The sequence below is a fragment of the Triticum urartu genome, chromosome 5 (assembly GCF_003073215.2).
Source record: "Triticum urartu cultivar G1812 chromosome 5, Tu2.1, whole genome shotgun sequence".
Classification (NCBI taxonomy): domain Eukaryota; kingdom Viridiplantae; phylum Streptophyta; class Magnoliopsida; order Poales; family Poaceae; genus Triticum; species Triticum urartu.
In genome coordinates, this window is record NC_053026.1 from 350,889,292 (window position 1) to 350,907,687 (window position 18,396).

The window sequence follows — 18,396 nt, forward strand, 5'->3', positions numbered from 1 at the left end:
GGATGCCGATCAATCTCCCTTAATACATAAGGTAGGCCTCTCTCCTCCTCCACACATATACCAGCCATTATACCTCTATAGTTAATAAGGCCCCCCCCACCACCACCACACACCGATAGTCGAGCGATGTAGGTAGGTATCCATGCCACAGAGACAAACTGCACCTGTCCCCTCTCACGTTCCAGTAGGCTAGCCACCCTATATCTTTGAAGTGGGCACACACAAATTCGATGGCAGTCTTTCTCGATCGCGCACACACACACATCATCCCTCTCTTCGATTCTATGGATACCTCAAGCCGATGATACCTCCATTCTCTTCTCGTGATCGCCCCCTCTATATATATGATATATCCAGGACTCTATTTTCACACACATTGCATATGTTACATTTTTTGATTGACAACCCCAAAAAAAACACTCACGAACCCACACACTATATCTCTCTACGTTTGTATCTCTCTCACACAACCCCACGTAGGTGGTGTATGTACACGAAGAGAATAGGTGCACATACTCACGCTTCGTGCCCAGCCACACCCATGTGGGTACACGGTGGATCTCATTTCTGTACAAGATGGCAGCCCATGTGCTAATTTGAACGCGTGTAGCGGTTGTTTACCTACGGAGGTCGTGTACCACGCGTGCACGTAACAAAGTTCGACTTGATGCATTGGCGTGTTATTCTTAAATAAAGTTATATCGCTCAATGGCACGTGCACAGAATATAAAACGATTTTTATGGAGAAAAGGTAGTCCGCTCCACTATATACAATGGAGCTTGCCTGCCTGGGTTTGTGTCTCTTTAGAGTATCTCACACAAGGCGGTGGTGGCCTCTCTCTCTCACCATTGGTCACTGATCCGGCCGCATCCCGTCCGCCAGCGGAAAGGGAGGATGTGCATCGTTTCTCCGTTCGACGGCGCCGAGGCAACACGTCCCGATCTGCGGTACTCGCTGTTCTCTCTGACCAAGCTCCAGCGCGGTAGGGCCTACGCCACCTGCTCGCTGCTACAGTATGGGAAGATCCCACCCGCCGCCGCTCACCTAGTTACATCCCAACGACCCCCAGGTATCCCCTCCGGCCTTGCTCCACTGCCCGTCTTCCCACGTCGCTGCATGTGGATCTAACATAGTTCTTTGCCCAAAACGTAGCTCGTCCGGCGTACTTTCCATATTGCAATCTCGTCCTCACACCGTTTTAGACAAACTCAACCGGGTTGTTATCTTCCCTTAGGACATGGAATATGCTTCTTTTTTGTCGTTGCATGTGTCATCAATTGTTATTGGCCAGCAATTGTTTCCTCTCTACCTCTATTTTGCAAACAGAGCTATCCATTTCACCTTGTTGCCATTGCAACCTTTTGGTGAACTGCACAAATCACTTTTTTCTTAAGATTGTTTTGTGCAGTTGTACTAAAATGTCACACGGGCAACGTCTACATTTCAGTGCGACTACACAAAGGGAGATTGGTTTTTCTCTATCCTCCTCATCCAACTCCGAGCCTAATCTTCTCCAACTATTTTCTTAATCTTCTCCAACTAGTTAGTCTTAAGAGAGACTGCAAAGGTCACTGACTTCTATTTGTGTGTTTATTGTTTCATCAGCAGTTCTCTATTATCGTAATCACACTTAATATCTTTGGAACAGGGACGCTCGGCTCTATTTTAGTGGAACTGCACAAAATGATCGGAATGTTGCATGCTCCAGACAGCTACTTTTTTCCCAACATGCCTTGATGATTTAGACAGAGCTGGGGGCGTTGCTGCCAATGAAAGCATGGATCAATTTTAATTTAACACCTTCTCACAACTTTGTCTTCAGTTGTGATGTAAATATTAGCTCTGATCTGCTAATCGTTGAGATGCATTAGCAAGGAAGTTAGTTTTTTATTGTTTCCGAAAGAGCATCGAGGGCAAGACACACGAAATAAAAGCTAAAAGCTCAGAGCATTGTACAATTTTATGTCGCTGGAAAATGATTTGTATAGTATGTCAATTATGTAAACAAATGCTGGAATCTAGATAGCGTTGCCATAAGCCTCTTCAGCATCCGGGTCCATCTGCCATGCACAAAATTATACTTCCTCTGTTCCTAAATATTTGTCTTTTTACAAATTTCAAATGGACATATTTTAGAGTGTAGATTCACTCAATTTGCTGCATATGTAGTCACTCGTTGAAATCTCAAGAAAGACAAATACTCCATAGTATATTTAAGAACGGATGGAGTAGTGCACAACCGCATGGGAGACTCAGCCCGGTTGTTGTGCCGCACTAATAGTGAGCAGTAATGAGCAGTCAAATCATAAGCCCCACCTTTCCCACTGTAAGTTGCTCGGAAGAAGCAACCATCAATACGCTCTAAAGTCTCTCTAGTGGTTGAAATGCATGGAGAGAAATGCATCAGAATGAAGCGCACCCTGTAAACTGTGACGGTGGGAGGAGTAGTATGAGGCCCTATTTGGATCACTGTTTCTCTTTTGAATACACTTGTAAAAAATACACACCTGCGCCCGTCGTTTCAATTCTGGCTGGAATTTGCACAACGGCCAGTAACTTACAGGTGTAAATTATACGCCTCCGTATTGAAATGCAACCATTCCAAGCATGGCCTGAAGGTGCAAAACCAAGTATGCGTATGGCCAGTCGGTCAATGCACTTCCTCTTGGCATATCACTGACATGTGGGACCGGAGTGTGAGCAAACCGATCCCAGGCAAAATGGCCAACCCGCCGTTCCTTGAGAGATACGAGGAGCGAGAACACACAGACGGGCTCGCATGGAGCCCAAGATATATTCGAGCATGGTTGATCGATATCATCATTACATGTCCGATGTTTTTTAACACTACCATTGGGTTGCCGTTTTCCACCCTTCTCCCAAATAAATGTGTACTTTATCAGAGAATAAAATAAAATAAGAGTACAGACGCTCCACCATGTGGTTCTAGTAGTAGTACAACTCGTACAACTATAAACCTTGTGCTTGGCTCTTCGCCTCTTCGTGAAGTCGAACAATGATGGTACTCCGCATGTTGGGTACTACAGTGTATGCCTGTGGCAATCTGACACCGAATGAACGGTTGCATGTCCATCGCCTGGGCGAGGGTAGGTTGCATTAGTCAAAAGGCGTAAGCGAGCTTCACCTTGTCCTGCAAGCTTCTCCTCGTTCTGTGAGTTGACGGGACACACAAAAAAGTAGTGCTAGTCCATACTCCCTCCTTTCCGGTTAATATGGCTTAATCTTTTTGTGGGTAAATGAGAGAGCCTTATTCATATATAAGCATTCTTAGGACGATCAGCCAAGAGACTGGTCACTAGGAAGCAAGATACCTCGCAAAAAAAAGAAGGAAGCACTACAAAAAAATACACTTCTGCGATGATCCGTGTTTGTTAGATTTCGGGTTCCGGCAGACCCTTGAGGTTCGAACACTGGGGTGCGCGCGGAGATTGCGCCTCCTACCTTCCTGCACCCCTCCGCCACGCTAGGATCAAAGCTATGAAAAGAACAACACAAGGGACACAGGGTTTATACTGGTTCGGGCCACCGTTGTGGTGTAATACCCTACTCCAGTGTGTGGTGTGGTGGATTGCCTCTTGGGCTGATGATGATGGACAGTACAAGGAAGAACAGCCTCGCGAGGGTCTGTTCTTGGCTGGGGCGATGAACTGCTGGGAGGAGTTCATCCACCTTTCTCTATCTCTCTCTCTCCTTACCACCTCTCTACTTGTCGAGCCCTTAGAGGAGACTGAGCCGAACCCCTTGCTACGTGGGTGGCCGGTCCTATTTATAGTGGCCCTGGTCCTCTCCCCAAATATTGAGCGGGAAGGGAGCCAACAATGGCGGGCTAATTTGAAGGGGGACAGCAAGTATCAACTATCCTGACAAAAGTAGTCTTCGCCTGCGCAAAGCTCTGGTGATGACGCCGTCTTGGGCCCCATGGTGACCTCCTGGTCTTGGTCTCGTTGCACCGAAATGGCAACCTTTGCCTGATGCCTCAGTACTCCGCGGCTGCGCTTGCCCCCTTTGCACCAAAGAGGAAAGGAGGACGCTGCGCGGGCTGGCACCCGCCTGGCGCCCTGAGTCATCATGGCTTGCGTCACGGGCACCTCGCGAGGTACCCCGCCTTGATCTCTCCGCCTCCTCGTGAGCCAGCCTGACGAGGTCGTGCCTGAGGAAACTCTGTGTCGTCCGCCCCGCGAGGCTTGGCCCCTCGCGAGGGTCTTGAGTTTGTGTTGGTGAAGACGGGCCGTGCTGGGCCCCCCTTTGAGCCACGCCGCAGGCCGCAGGCAGGCAAGTCTGGGGACCCCCGTTCCCAGAATGCCGACAGTAGCCCCCGGGCCCAAGGCGCGCCCGGACTTGGCCGTGCAGGGAGGCGGAAGGGCAAGAGCGAAGCGCCGTGGGCCCTAACAGCCTGCGGCCTTAAGCGCCGCACGGCAGTTGATTGGACGTGGGCGGCACTGTTCCCCCACGCCCTCCTTAGCTTGCGCCTTGCTAGGCGGACCCATAGTCGTACACAGCCGTTCCCCTTTTATCGCTCGAGCGCTTCCTGTCCTTCCTCCGCTCGAACCCTGGTTTCTGTTTTCAATTCAATCTCAAATCCTTCCCCCCTTTTCCTATCGCCATGGCCCCGACGAAGAAGGGAAGAGGGAAGAATCCCGTGTCTCCGCCTCGCCCGCTGCCGTTGGCGGCCCCCGCCGAGCGTTTGGGTAAGGTCAGCTTGGCTCTGGCCACCATCTTCAATGAATGCGGGAGAACGACGGCCTGGCCTGCGCCCCACTTCTCCATCGGCAGGATAGTTACCGAGGTCCCATATTTCGCCGACGCCCTGTGGGCAGGTCTGGTTCCCCCCTTTTCTGATTTCTTCAATGTCGTGCTCTCCCACTATCAGATCCACATGCTGCATCTGAGTCCTGAATCCATCACCCTCCTTTCAGTCTTCGCCTTCATCTGCGAAGCCATGGTGGGCATCCCTCCTTCGGTTGCCTTGCTGCGCAACTTCTTCTCGCTGCATCTTGTCGACCCTACCCAATGCTGGGCATGCGTAAGCTTCGTTGCCGCGCCAGAGACTGCCGCCTCTGGGATTGACTTCAAGCTCCCCCTGCCCGTGGTTGGGTTCCGCGAGTGGTGGTTGTATGTGGACGCAGGGGTGCCCAGCCCCTGCTAACGGAGCCGACCTCGCCTGCTGTCCCCAATTCTGGCTGGGGCCAGGTGGCGCTTGAGAGCCCCCGGCTCGTCTTCGTCTGGCGCCGCTTCGCGCTCTTAAGGTCGCTTGGCGTGACAGCGCCCAAGGTGGTGAAGGAGTTCCTGCTATGCCGTGTTGCTCCTCTTCAACGCCACTCTCGCCGGATGTGGGCCTTCCGTGGGCGCGAGGATAGTATGAGGCTCCAGGAAGAGGACCTGGCTCCCGAGGTGCTGAAGACGGCGCTCTTGACCCTGGCTGGGGACCCCAACCCCGGCAGCGTCCGTCAGGGAGGGGCCTTGCTGTACCTCTGCCAGAGCAGGGCCGACTTTGTGAAGAAGATGCCTGCCTTTGATGAGTGGGGTCTGCGCCCCGCCGGCCTTCAGGGGTCTCGCGAGAATCCGGTGGTGGTGACTGCCCTTCCAGTCGGCCAAGGCGACTCGGCCTCGAGTGGCGGAGCAGGGAGGTACGAGGCGCCAGAGGCCGAGGGGGCTCCCGGCGTGGTGACGGCACCGGGCGAGGCTCATGAGGAAGCAGTTATCGGGGCCCGTACCGCTGAGGCTGAGGGTGACAAACAGCTGCCCTCTGCGCCTGCGACTGGGGCCCCTGAGGCTCCAGCTGCTCCTCTTGGGGAGGCGATTGGCGGCGCACATCAGGCAGGCGCCCCTGACGCTGATCGTCTCGACGCTCCATCTTCGTCGCGGGTCGATCCCTGCGCCCGACTCTTAGGCCGCTTTCGCGTGGACTTTGGGGCTCTTCGGAAGAGAAGGGAGGCCCTGGGCGACGGTTACCCTTATCACCTGCTGAAGTGCAGAAAGTACTTCGCCACTGATGAGTAAGCCTTCTCCTTTCCCTGCTCCTGATCCTTCCATTGCTCTTATTGACCCTTGCTCCGTAGGCCCCTTCCAGCCGAGCTTGCTGAGACGGCTGAGGAGCCGTCCCCTTTGGCTTTGCCCCCTCCACCGTCCTCGAGTGCCCCAAGCAGCGGAGCCCTTGTGGCGAGGGCGATTGAAGAGGCGAACCATCCCGAGGCGTATCGTTGCCCCGCGCACCTCGCGATCCTCCTTCGCGAGCCTTCCCGTGGCATAGCCAACCTGCCATGGGCTTCTCGCCTGGTCATGGACTGCGATTGGCTGAGGCGCTTCCTGCGCTCTTCTCCTGAGGTCGGGCTGGCCCCAGGCCAGGCTTCTGACGCGGCGTTCCCGGCCGTCACGAGGGTGCCAGCCCCCAGCCCCCAGCCCGGAGGGGGAGCGCTGACCTGCAGCCCCCGGCGCTTGCTTGGGGCAGATGATGGTGTGGAAGACGTGCTTGAGCGCGCTCGGGAGCGTCGCGCTCTCCGCCAAGGATTCCTTCGAAGGGCGACTGACGCAGTGAGCCTGCTTGGTGAGGAGCTTGCTGATGAAGACGCGCGCCTTGAGGCCGAGGGCCTGCGCCTGGCTGCAGAGAGGCGCGAGCTAGAGGGCGCCATCGCCCTTGCGCGCCGTCAGCGCGACCTTGATGAAGCAGAGGCCAAGGCGTTGTTGGTGGCCTCTCGGGAGGCCCAGTCTCGGGCTGCTGAGGATGCTCGGGAGGCTGACCAGCGGCGAACGGCTGCAGAGGAGCGGGCTCGGGAGCTCCTGGCCTGGTGCCACTCGCTGGAGGAGCAGGTGGAGCTGCGCGAGGCAGCCCTCGCGTCGATGAGGGTGGCCTCCGGCGACTCGGCGGAGCTCCAGAAGCATGAGGAGGCGCTGACGCTGGAAGCCGCTGAACGTACCCGCGAGTACGAGTGTCTGGAGACAAGGGAGCGCTTGGTGACGCAGGCGGAGGACGATGTCGCTCCACAGGAAGCCCGTGTCCTGGAGGAGGTCGGACGTCGGGTGGCGATGGCGCATTTGAACCTCGAGCACGAGTTCGAGGAGAAGCTGGGGTTGATCCGGGCCGAAGCCGAAGGCAGGACTGCTGCCCTGAGGGCCAAGCTGGAGGAGGTGACGCGGCGGGCCGATGCTTCCCGGGCCGCCCTTGAGGTGGCGCAAGGTGGGCTAACCACCTCCCAGGCTGAGGTGCTCCTCCTTCGCCAGCGGGTGGAGGAGGCTGAGGCCGTCGCGCGCTAGAACGCGGACGAGATACGTCAGCGGGGGCTCCTGGAGCATGAGCACGGCCCCATGCTGACCACGCTCCGGGAGAGGGCCAACATGGCCTTGGGCAACATCTGCGAGGAGACCGTCGGCGAGCCGCACGCGGTTAACTACGCGGGCAATCTTCAATTCTTTACTGACGTGGTGACGCAGCTGGAGGCGCGGTCGATCAGGGCTGACAGGTTGGTGGAGGAGAGGAGCCGCGCCCTGCTCAGTCGCGCCTTTTCTCGTGTCTTCAGCCATCTCCGGAGCATGGAACCCCACTTCGATTTCGACACCGCCATCGCCCCAGTCCCCCAGGCCGTCCGAGGTGAGCTGGCGCACTGGGTGGAAGACCATGTGGAGGCTCTTATCAGGACCTTCGCCTCGGACAACGATGACGTGATCGTGGCGGCCGACGAGGGCGGCGTGACGGGCGGCCCTGACGCCGCTGGTGGCAACGCGGGCAGCGGTGGCGAGTTCAGCGATGCTAGCAACGGCCCCGATGGCGCTCCTGAGGACGCATTAGGAGATTCATCCGACTGATTGTGCATCGTTCCTGCTTACCCTGTATGAATAGAACTCAGGTTTTGGCCTGATAGCTGTGAGAGCATTTTGGAGGGGGAGCCCCTCATGTAAAACTTGTGTTTATCGTATCAGTAGGAGCTACATTGCACATGCGCCCGCGCCAAGTGGTTGGCTTAAGCGACGCGCTGGTCGGCTAATTTACCTTTGTCCCGTGCTGGCCCTGGGGCAGCCCGCAGGAGGCTGTGGAGCCCGGAGTGTTTCCTGATTGAACCCGTTGGACCTACAGTAAGACGCCCTCCTGAGAGGACGCGGCGGAGGCAGTCTGGGCTGCACGCAAGCTAGGCCTGACCCGGCTCATGAGGGGCTCACGAGGGGAGGCAGCTGAGGCGAAGCAGTGACCGAAACGCGAGAAATTGCTCGAACAAGACTAAGCACCCCTTCCTCGAACACACACAAATCTCAAATTCGAATCCAACTTGAATCCAGCGGGGGAAAGCAGCAACCAAAGGGAAGAGCAACAAAAGCAAACAAAAGGCCGCGTCCGGCACCTAGTCTAGTCTTGGACGTCTTCTCACCAGCGCGGAGCTAAGTGCTGCCACTGGGCGTGGGAGGGAGCCCCAGGGCCTGAGGCCGGCACCCCTGAGACTCCGGGGCGTGTACAACCCCACTCATTATTACGTGAGAGTGTCACAGGGCGGCGAGCTTCACAGGCACTGGGCCTTCTTCACAGGTACTGACCTTGCTTCATATCGCCAGATGAGGGCCCCGCCTTGCACCACACTCTAGTGCCATCACCAACGACTGGAAACCAGGACGCCGCCCGATGGAGTAGAGCGGTCGCCAGCGGTTCCCCCGACGACCACGGGTCCTCCGCCGGGGGCAGGCCCTGGGGCACCTCCCCAGCGGAGGGCCTACCTCCTGAGAATGCCTTGCTCCGAACACCGCGGTGGCGATGTCGGATCCCTGCCTCTCTCCTGCAGCTCCCTGCGCCCTCCTCCCGAGGGGTAGGAGACTGCGGGAGCGAGGCAGCTGCTCGCTGCGGCGACCTGCACCTCTTGTGATGCATGGTTAGCGTATACCTGCTCCTGAAGAATTAGCGGTACCCGATAATCGTTGCCTCTAGCGTGGTCAGTGGGACCGTCCCGGGGCTCCTGGAAAGGCTCAGCTTCTAGTGCCTCGTCCCCCCAGCTTGGGCTGAGGAGCGAGCCTTGTCCGTTCTCGTGAGGGTGTCCTTGGTCCATCATGAGGGGCACGTATTCCTCCGGCGCCGTCATCCCGAATGCCACGCCGTAATGCCCCGCATGCCACGCGGTCCTGCCTGACGCGCCCACCATGGGGTGGCAGCGTGGCCGCCCACTGGGGCCACGGGTCGCGTTGAGTCCTTCTTCTTCGCGGACCAGGGGCGGGGGCAGCGCCGCCGCCGGTCCGGCGCTGATAGCTTCGCTGGCGTCGGAGTAGCCTTGGAGCCTGCGGGCGCGCACGGGGCCCCTGCGTGGGTCGCCCTGGGCTTGAGATGGGAGCTGGGTGGAGAAGGGGTGAGCCCCCGAGGCGGCGAAGCCCAGGAGCTCTGCCACTCGCTCCAGCAGCACGTCGTGGCACCCTCCAGCAGTCTGCACTGCAGCAGCTCTCGGGCCACCGTGAGTGCGGCTCTCGAGTTCGCCTGCTCCCGGCGGGTGTATGGTGTCATGGTCGCGGCGTGATTGGAGGCCCTTGCTGCCGACCGCGCCTGCTGCGGTGTAAGAGTTGTCGAAGCCTGCCCGCGTCGCCCGCGGCCCGCAGCGCCCTGCGGACCGCGAGCTGCCTGGGGCACGGGGTCGCCCGAGGCGAGCGGTTCTGCGCGGGCGGGCCACGCAGCCCGTGGGTCTGGGTTGCCCTCCTGGTCACCGGGCATGGTGATGACGACGCGACGGGGCACGGAGCGGTGGAAGACGAATTCCGGCGCACCCCTACCTGGCGCGCCAAACGTCGGATTTCGGGTTCCGGCAGACCCTTGAGGTTCGAACACTGGGATGCGCGCGGAGATTGCGCCTCCTACCTTCCTGCACCCCTCCGCCACGCTAGGATCAAAGCTATGAAAAGAACAACACAAGGGACACATGGTTTATATTGGTTCGGGCCACCGTTGTGGTTTAATACCCTACTCCAGTGTGTGGTGTGGTGGATTTCCTCTTGGGCTGATGATGATGGACAGTACAAGGAAGAACAACCTCGCGAGGGTCTTTTCTTGGCTGGGGCGATGAACTTCTGGGAGGAGTTCAGCCACCTTTCTCTATCTCTCTCTCTCTGCTTACCACCTCTCTACTTATCGAGCCCTTAGAGGAGACTGAGCCGAACCCCTTGCTACGTCGGTGGCCGGTCCTATTTATAGTGGCCCTGGTCCTCTCCCCAAATATTGAGCAGGAAGGGAGCCAACAATGGCGGGCTAATTTGAAGGGGGACAACAAGTATCAACTATCCTGACAAAAGTAGTCTTCGCCTGCGCAAAGCTCTGGTGATGACGCCGTCTTGGGCCCCATGGTGACCTCCGTCTCATAGTCCTCCTGGTCTTGGTCTCGTTGCACCGAAATGGCAACCTTTGCCTGATGCCTCGGTACTCCACGGCTGCGCTTGCCCCCTTTGCACCAAAGAGGAAAGGAGGACGCTGCGCGGGCTGGCACCCGCCTGGCGCCCTGAGTCGTCATGGCTTGCGTCACGGGCACCTCGCGAGGTACCCCGCCTTGATCTCTCTGCCTCCTCGTGAGCTAGCCTGACGAGGCCGTGCCTGAGGAAGATCCGTGTCGTCTGCCCCACGAGGCTTGGCCCCTCGCGACGGTCTTGAGTTTGTGTTGGTGAAGACGGGCCGTGCTGGGCCCCCCTTTGAGCCACGCCGCAGGCCGCAGGCAGGCAAGTCTGGGGACCCCCGTTCCCAGAACGCCGACAGTGTTTGTCACAGTAGGTCGCTTTTTTGTCATGCATGTACATCCATGACAAATTTATGACAGAATCAAGATATTCATACATGTGCTGTCGTAGAAGTGTTCCATGACATTACCAAAAATATCATCACGGAAGTGTCCACTTCCATGACAATAAATCGCGCGTCACAGAAGTGCTTTCGTCAAGGGTGACCGACACATGGCATCCACCGTAACGTAACGTCGTTAAGCTATCGGGTCGGGTTTTGGATCCGATAACCCATTAACAGCCCCGACCAATGGGGATTTTCCACGTGTAAAATCATCATTGGCTAGAGGAAACACGTGTCGGCTCATCGTTGGGACAGATGTCATCCACTCACTGGACAGAAGGCGCCTATGATACGTCGACACGTGGCACGGCCGAACAGTGGCCCATTCCTGTGAAAAGGCTGGCCCATTTGACTTGGTCAAAAGCTGGCGGGCGGGCCCATGGAAAGCCTGTTAACAACATGTTCACATATGGCCCATTTACAGCCCGCTAACCCAAGGCCCATTACTCCCTATCCGAATTAGGCCCAGTAGCGTCATCTGGGCCGTCCAATATGATTTCAACCCGTTTTCACTTCTGGCCCATGTATAGCCCATGACGTCTTTCAGCCCATATGAGGCCCTTTGTAACTCTTGGCCCATTAGCAGCCCGTGCTGAAACTGGCCGTAATGAACAGTGTATTACTTTACACCCATTAACGGCCCGTGGTGAAACTGGCCCGTAATGAATAGTGTATCACTTTATACCCATTAACGGCCCATTATTCCGCTGGGCCGTTTCCAGCCCAAGTTAACTTTCGGCCTTCTGAGGGCCCATTTATTCTTGGGCTCATTTGCAGCATTCGGTTACTTATGGCCCGTTACTGTCATTTTCCGTTTGTGGGCCAAATTCAGCCCGTCGTTACAGTCGGCCCGTTTGTGGACCGTTAGTCTGTTGGGCCATTTTAATAGCATCACCAAATACGGCCTATTAATGGCCCGTTATGGTCAACCCATAAAACGTATGATTTCCATTAAAGGCCCGTCTATGGCCCATTAAAGGCCCGTACAAGACCCGTAAATGAGCCGGCGGCCCATGGATCCTACGAGACGTACAAGGCCCATGGATCCTACGAGACGTAGAAGGCCCATGGATCCTATGAGACGTAGAAGGCCCATGGATCCTACAAGACGTAGAAGGCCCATGGATCCGACGGCCTGTGAAGGGCCATGGTCGGGCGAATTGGCCCCCGTTTGAACGATATAGCATATTCAAAGAATTATGCTACTCAATACTATCACCTCTAAAAAGCCTACACTATTACAACAAAGAGATCAAGGCATAGAAAGGTAGAATAATCCTACACTATACAATAAAGAAATTATAGCCGATTATACCCACTGGGCATTATGGTTCGGCACAGGTGATAATAAAGCATACACAAATAGCAAATTACATACACTGGGCAAATACAGCTCATACATCATGGACGCGCATCAACTTAACTCCATTTCAACTATAATCTCTTCAGAAAATAGGATTGGCCGGATTCAGATAGCACAAATTTCATTCTGCAAAATCTCCAATTCCTTCATGGTTACCTCAGTGTCTTGTTTCATTTATTTGACTCCTGCATCTAATACCTGCATGTCCAGTCTCAACTTGTTGATTATACGTTGACAATCATGTACACGTTGTCTTGCCACCTCTAGTTGATGCTTGAGAACATCGGCACATTCCAATTCCAATCCATAATCATTCGGTAACGGCCATGCCGCACTGCTCGTAGATCTTTGTGTTGATGTCACTTCATCCTGAAATGTTTCTGTAAGTACACATGACTAGGGCAAAAATATAGTTACAACAGTGAAGCGAACAAGACACTATTTTGTACTACATGGCAAAACAGGACTAACAATAATGTTACACGTCACTTTCAAAAAAAATGTTACACGTCATGAAGCATAAGCAGGTGATATTTTAAAAATTATAAAAAAGATAGTCTGTGCAGCCTGCATACAAAAATCCCTCTTAGCTCACTAGAGGAGCATGATGTTGGGGCCCAATCGAAAACACAGACAAGTTACAAATTTAGACAGCATGTTGCGTATAAGTAAGCAAGCGGTTGGCCATTCTGTGCCTCAATTAAAGTCTTAGGGAGCATAATGAACAACGGAGGGTTTCATACAAACATACTACATTAGGCAAAACTATGCAATCATTAGCGTAGTATAAACTAGATTGTGAGCCTCATGCAATAATAGTTGGTTAATAGACTTCAAAGCTTCAGGCACACTTCGACAGAGTAATTAAATGGTAAGGCCTTTAATTATTTCAACTAATAGTGATACAAGTACCGAACATCAGGCATGATTATTTGGGCATCTCATTAACTGAGGACAAATAAAGCAATTGAAAAGAGAAAATTAACTATGCCTGAAACAAACAAGGAATTGAACTGTTGAGATGCATACAGTGACTTACCTTAGCAGGTTGAAGAGGCTCAGCGCAGCTCCTACTTCTCTTGCAAGGCTCCTTCCTAACATCTTGTACTTGGAAATCCTCAATCTTATCGTCATTGCACCCCCTCTGCAAGGTGACACAAACTAGTTACTCGTCTCCTTGGAAGAAAAATATGCATACTTTCCAGTGTGTGAACACAAAAGGATGATACTATAACAAAACAACACCACATAATTATGTCAAATAGTTACTCGTCTCCTTGGAAGATAAATATGCATACTTTCCTAACATACTTGCCTACTGTAGTGTATAGCCAAACCTTTATGTCACCTATGAGTTAGACAAGGCCCCACTACAGTAGCCCTTAGTGTTTAAATCGTTGACAAGCTCTGTTAGAGTGTTAGGTCAAGAACAACAAGTAATCAAAGCAAACAGTCCTAGTATGGCTGGCTGATGTAAACAAGCAATTGAACAGATGTGTGAGCAAATCTTACATATCAAGAAAAGAAGCAAAGAAGGAGGCTTAAAGACCATCACTTGACTGACCAGATTTTAAGGGGCATTTAAACATCATGTGCAACGTATGAACTAACATAAACATTGCATATTCCAGATTCTACAATGGAATGCACATGTATTAGGTTATGCCATGTATGATGATGCCTAAATGTACAGATAGCAGGCAGGAGTGATTCATCATTGCACGCACAATTGAATTGCAGGTTAAGGGCCAATTCGATTCCGCCTTTTCAGGGCATATTGTCAAAATAAGCCATAAAAGATGTAAAGAAGTCATTTTTGAGTTATGAGCTTGGGCTTAACTAATTTCGCTTTGGAGGGGGGTGTTTTGGGTAGAACCTCACTAAAATTGAAGGGAAGGGGAATAGTGAAATGACTCTGTTGTCTGCCTATATTACACTCAAAATGCAACTGCTAACGCCCGTGTCACACCTGACCCTCAAGTAAAAAGAAACATGCAAGCATTCATTGCCCTGCCCGCTTGCATCTCCTCTCCCCTTTCCCTCTACCTCGATCCCCTGCCTGCAGCACTAGGGTTCCTCCAGCGAGCCGTCGCCACTGGTCCCATCTGGCCTTGTCCTCGACGATGCTATGTCCAGCTAGGATACATGGCCGGCGGGTAGGGGCAAATCTCCCTGGCTTCTCCTCCCTCTGGCACCGCCCCTCATTCTCATGGTCTCCAGCAGCTGCTCCACTGTGGTTCGTCCAACACACTACTCCGGCGGGCGCTGCACAACTACGGCTAATGCCACACTGTAGCAGAAGGCACCTTATTCCCCCTCCCCTCCTCCGAGGCCATGGCCTTGAGGTGCTGTTGAAGGATGAGCTCATCCAACAAGGTGAGGATCTCCTCTGATTTTTTGCCAAATTTTCATTCTGATCCACTATACGATGAATTGCTATGAGCTGCTTCTGCTGCTGCTATATGATGCATTGCTATGAGCTGCTCCTGCTGCTGCTATATGATGAATTGCTATGAGCTGCTGCTGTTGTATGATGAGTTGCTATGAGCTGCTGCTGCTATATGATGAATTGCTATGAGCTGTTGCTGCTATATGATGAGTTGCTACAAGCTGCTCCTCCTGCTGCTATATGATGAGTTGCTACAAGCTGCTCCTGCTGCTGCTATATGATGAGTTGCTACAAGCTGCTCCTGCTGCTGCTATATGATGAATTGCTATGAGCTGCTCCTGCTGCTACTATATGATGAATTGCTATGAGCTGCTCCTGCTGCTGCTATATGATGAATTGCTATGAGCTACTGCTGGTATATGATGAATTGCAGACTGTTGCTGTTGTATGATGAGTTGCTATGAGCTGCTACTGCTGCTATATGATGCTTTCAGGTGGTGCTGCTATACGATAATAACTAGCCACTTGGACCATCGAATTTCAATAAATAATTGTTCTTCATTTAAATGTGGGTCATGCGTTCTTCGTTTAAATTAGGCAATGGGATCTCTATGGAAAATATTGACCAAAGTAGATTGTGCCAAGTAGATGGTATCTTTGTATTTGCATTTTGAGCAAATAGTGATGGTCTGTTTTCCTATCATATTAATTACTGCACTGGGTTCAATTTGTGATGTTTGCAAGTCAAATTAATTTCCATATGGGCAGCAAAATGAAAAAAAAATATAATGCAATCTAGACTTTCCACTGATCATACCAAAGATAAGCTGAAAATGCAATGAAAAGAACTAGTTGGCTTATTACATGGAGCTTATATTCACAGGTGCTTATTTTCTTAGGATAACTCGTAATAACTGTCCCTAAGAAACTTGGCTAATAGAACTGGCATACAAATAACATGTCACGATGATTGCAATGGAGGAGTGACGTACCATGGCACACTGTATAGGCTCACCGCTGCATCTCCTTTTTTGAGATGTTCCATGAAATTGCCACATACATTTTGTACTTTTTCATTGTGTAACCCTATCTGCAAGTTGACACGGCTAATTTCAGACATCTCTACATGATACTACATTGCATATTCCTTGCGCATATTTAAACCACCAATTAACAATTGTGTGCGTACCATAAACTAGCCATGACTCTGTATGCTGGACTAGCAGGCACTCTAAGGGAGCCTAATGTAGTGCACTGGAATTCCTACATGCCACCTACGATTTTGTGTAACGTACTGCCCCTGTTCCTAAATATATATCTTTGTTGAGATTCAGTATGGACCACATACAGATGTATATAGATGCATTTTCGAGTGTAGATTCACCCATTTTGCTCCGTATGTAGCCTATAGTGGAATCTCTAGAAAGACTTATATTTAGGAACGGAGGTACAAGGTAGTATCATGTATGACATCTACATATCTAATTTAGCAGCCAGTAGTAGAAATCATTGTCTGCACAAAGGGATTACTGGTCAAAAATCCTAGCAAAGCACGCTGGCAGGCACAGAACAATACAAGAGATAGAGACGCGCTTACAAGATCATAGCAATGCCTCAGTCCAGGATCTTGGTTGGCTAAGCTGTTAGATCCAGAAGAAACATCGTCCTTGTAGTTTTTGCCAGCTACATAACAGGTAACAACGACCGGTTAGTATATTTGAAGTACATCGGGCAGGTGATGCTGGACGGGTTTAAAGGTGAAAAGTACCTAGGCCATGGTGGGTGCTTGGCATCTCTCCAGACTGTGGGAATCAGGTTAGAAACGTCGAGGGTGATGACGCTGCGCTGGCTTCCGGGGTCCGGTAAGGAGATCTAGAACCGTCGAGTAGGGTGTTTGTGGAGCGGCTCCGTTAGGGTGGACTACGGTGTGGGCAAAGCGGATCTATGGCCGTGGACGAGGGCGTAGGTGAAGCTGCTCCGGTGGTTGGGTTAAGGATGGTGTCGACGATGCGGATCTTGGCCGTGGACAGGGCGTCAGAAGCTGCTCCGGTGGTTGGGTTAAGGGTGGTGTCGACGATGCGGATCTGCGGTCATGGATGGGGCGTCAGAAGCTGCTCCGGTAGGTTGGATGAGGGTGCGAGGAAGCGGATCTGAGGCCGTGGACTTGTGAGTTGGCGAAGCGGCCCCGGTAGGGTTGAGAATGGTATAGGCGAAGCTACTCCGGTAGGGTTGAGGAAGGTGTCGGCGAAGCGGCTCCGGTAGGGTTGAGGAAGGTGTTGGCGAAGAGGATCAGAGGCCGTCGACGGGGGCGTCGGTGGGGAGGCTCCAGGGGGTGTAGACGAAGCGTCTCCGGTGGGGAGTATGAATGAGCTGCTGCAGATGCGCGGCGGTTGACGAGAGTACCGGCGAAGAAGATCCGGCGCCGTGGACAAGGCCGGCACTGAATGGGCTGTGGTACAGTGGTGGATGAGCAGTCTACTTGTTTCTAGGGGAGGTGGCAGGGGTAGATGCGGCCGCAGAAGCAGATCCGGCGAGGTGGACGCCGCAGGCAGTGAATGGGCTATGGTACGCCGGTGGATGAGCAGTCTAGGGTTTCGAGAGGGGAGGGGAGAAAGGGCGATGAAGTACGGACGGCGTGATGTAAGATGCTCTGGTGCTGTGGAGTTAGTCGTTTTTGCGGGAGGGGGAGAGGAAATGGGGGTGCCGTTAGTGGGGGAACCGGAAGTTACCAAAGCAGCCCCGATCCTATCATGTAGATGAGGGCGGTATTGGAACTATTGGTCTCCATTCACCTAGGACAAAAGGGGGATTTCGCATGCTAAAGACTAAGGTGGCGGAAATTTTAGAAGCAGGCGGGAGATTTTTGCCGCCCGCGGGATCGTTCGTATCCAGTTTCAACTAATTTTGGACCGTGCTAGCGGGAAGGTCATGCTAGACTGTGTACACGGGGCACGCGTCAGCAGTTAATAACTGGTGTGAAGTCCACCCCAGAAAAAAGACAATAACTCGGGATGATGCGCCGATAACTTGGACGTTCACACGGGCGCGGCCAATCGTACGGGTGTAGTGGCGCGTTCACAAAAAAAGGAATCAAACACTCAGCCTATGTATTTCTCGTGTAAATAGATAATTTAGTGCCATTGGTTATTTACTTTAAACATAATGCATTAACGTGTTAGTGTAGAGGCGCACAAAAAGAAATGGGTATTGTAGTCAGCTACTTAAAAGTGTTACCTCATATGATTACATAGCCTCCATTTCATAAATTGTGTACCCGTTGAATTCATATACGAATATTACATATATTACTTCAAAATAGAAGCTTAAATCATCCAAGACTAATGAATTTGAATGCAAGAGTAACGATGGTGCATGTTCATGATAGCTACATTGGTTGTTTGAAGAAACATCACTGTAGCTTTGGCATGCACAACTAAAAAGGCTTATTTAAATAGAAAAAAATGTGATATGTGAGTGTCCAATCTTTATAGCGTTGAATCAATATTGTACCTTTGGCCACGATACGAAGTAGATATTGACTTATGTTCAAGCAATGCACATCCACGATCACTAGATAGTGATACGTGAATGAATTGTGCAATCTCTCTCACACGCATACATATCTCATTTCCCTGTGGGCATCGGAATCACACACGTGCACTTCGTGTATTTCTCTCCCTCCGTCAGGGTTAAATTCGTCTTTCTACCCCGTCCTACAAGTCTCTCACACAGAAACACACACGCTCTCTATGTCTAACACGCCCACCCCTTTAATTCCGCCCACCCACAGCCAGTAATGTCTCTCACACATATGCTATCTACCTATCCCTTAA

General features: G+C 52.4%; 1 pseudogene; it reads left to right on the forward strand.

Annotated features, from left to right (window-relative positions):
* The first annotated feature begins 4,625 nt into the window (after positions 1–4,625).
* LOC125507028 overlaps positions 4,626–18,396 on the forward strand; it is a 48,106-nt pseudogene continuing 34,335 nt past the window's right edge.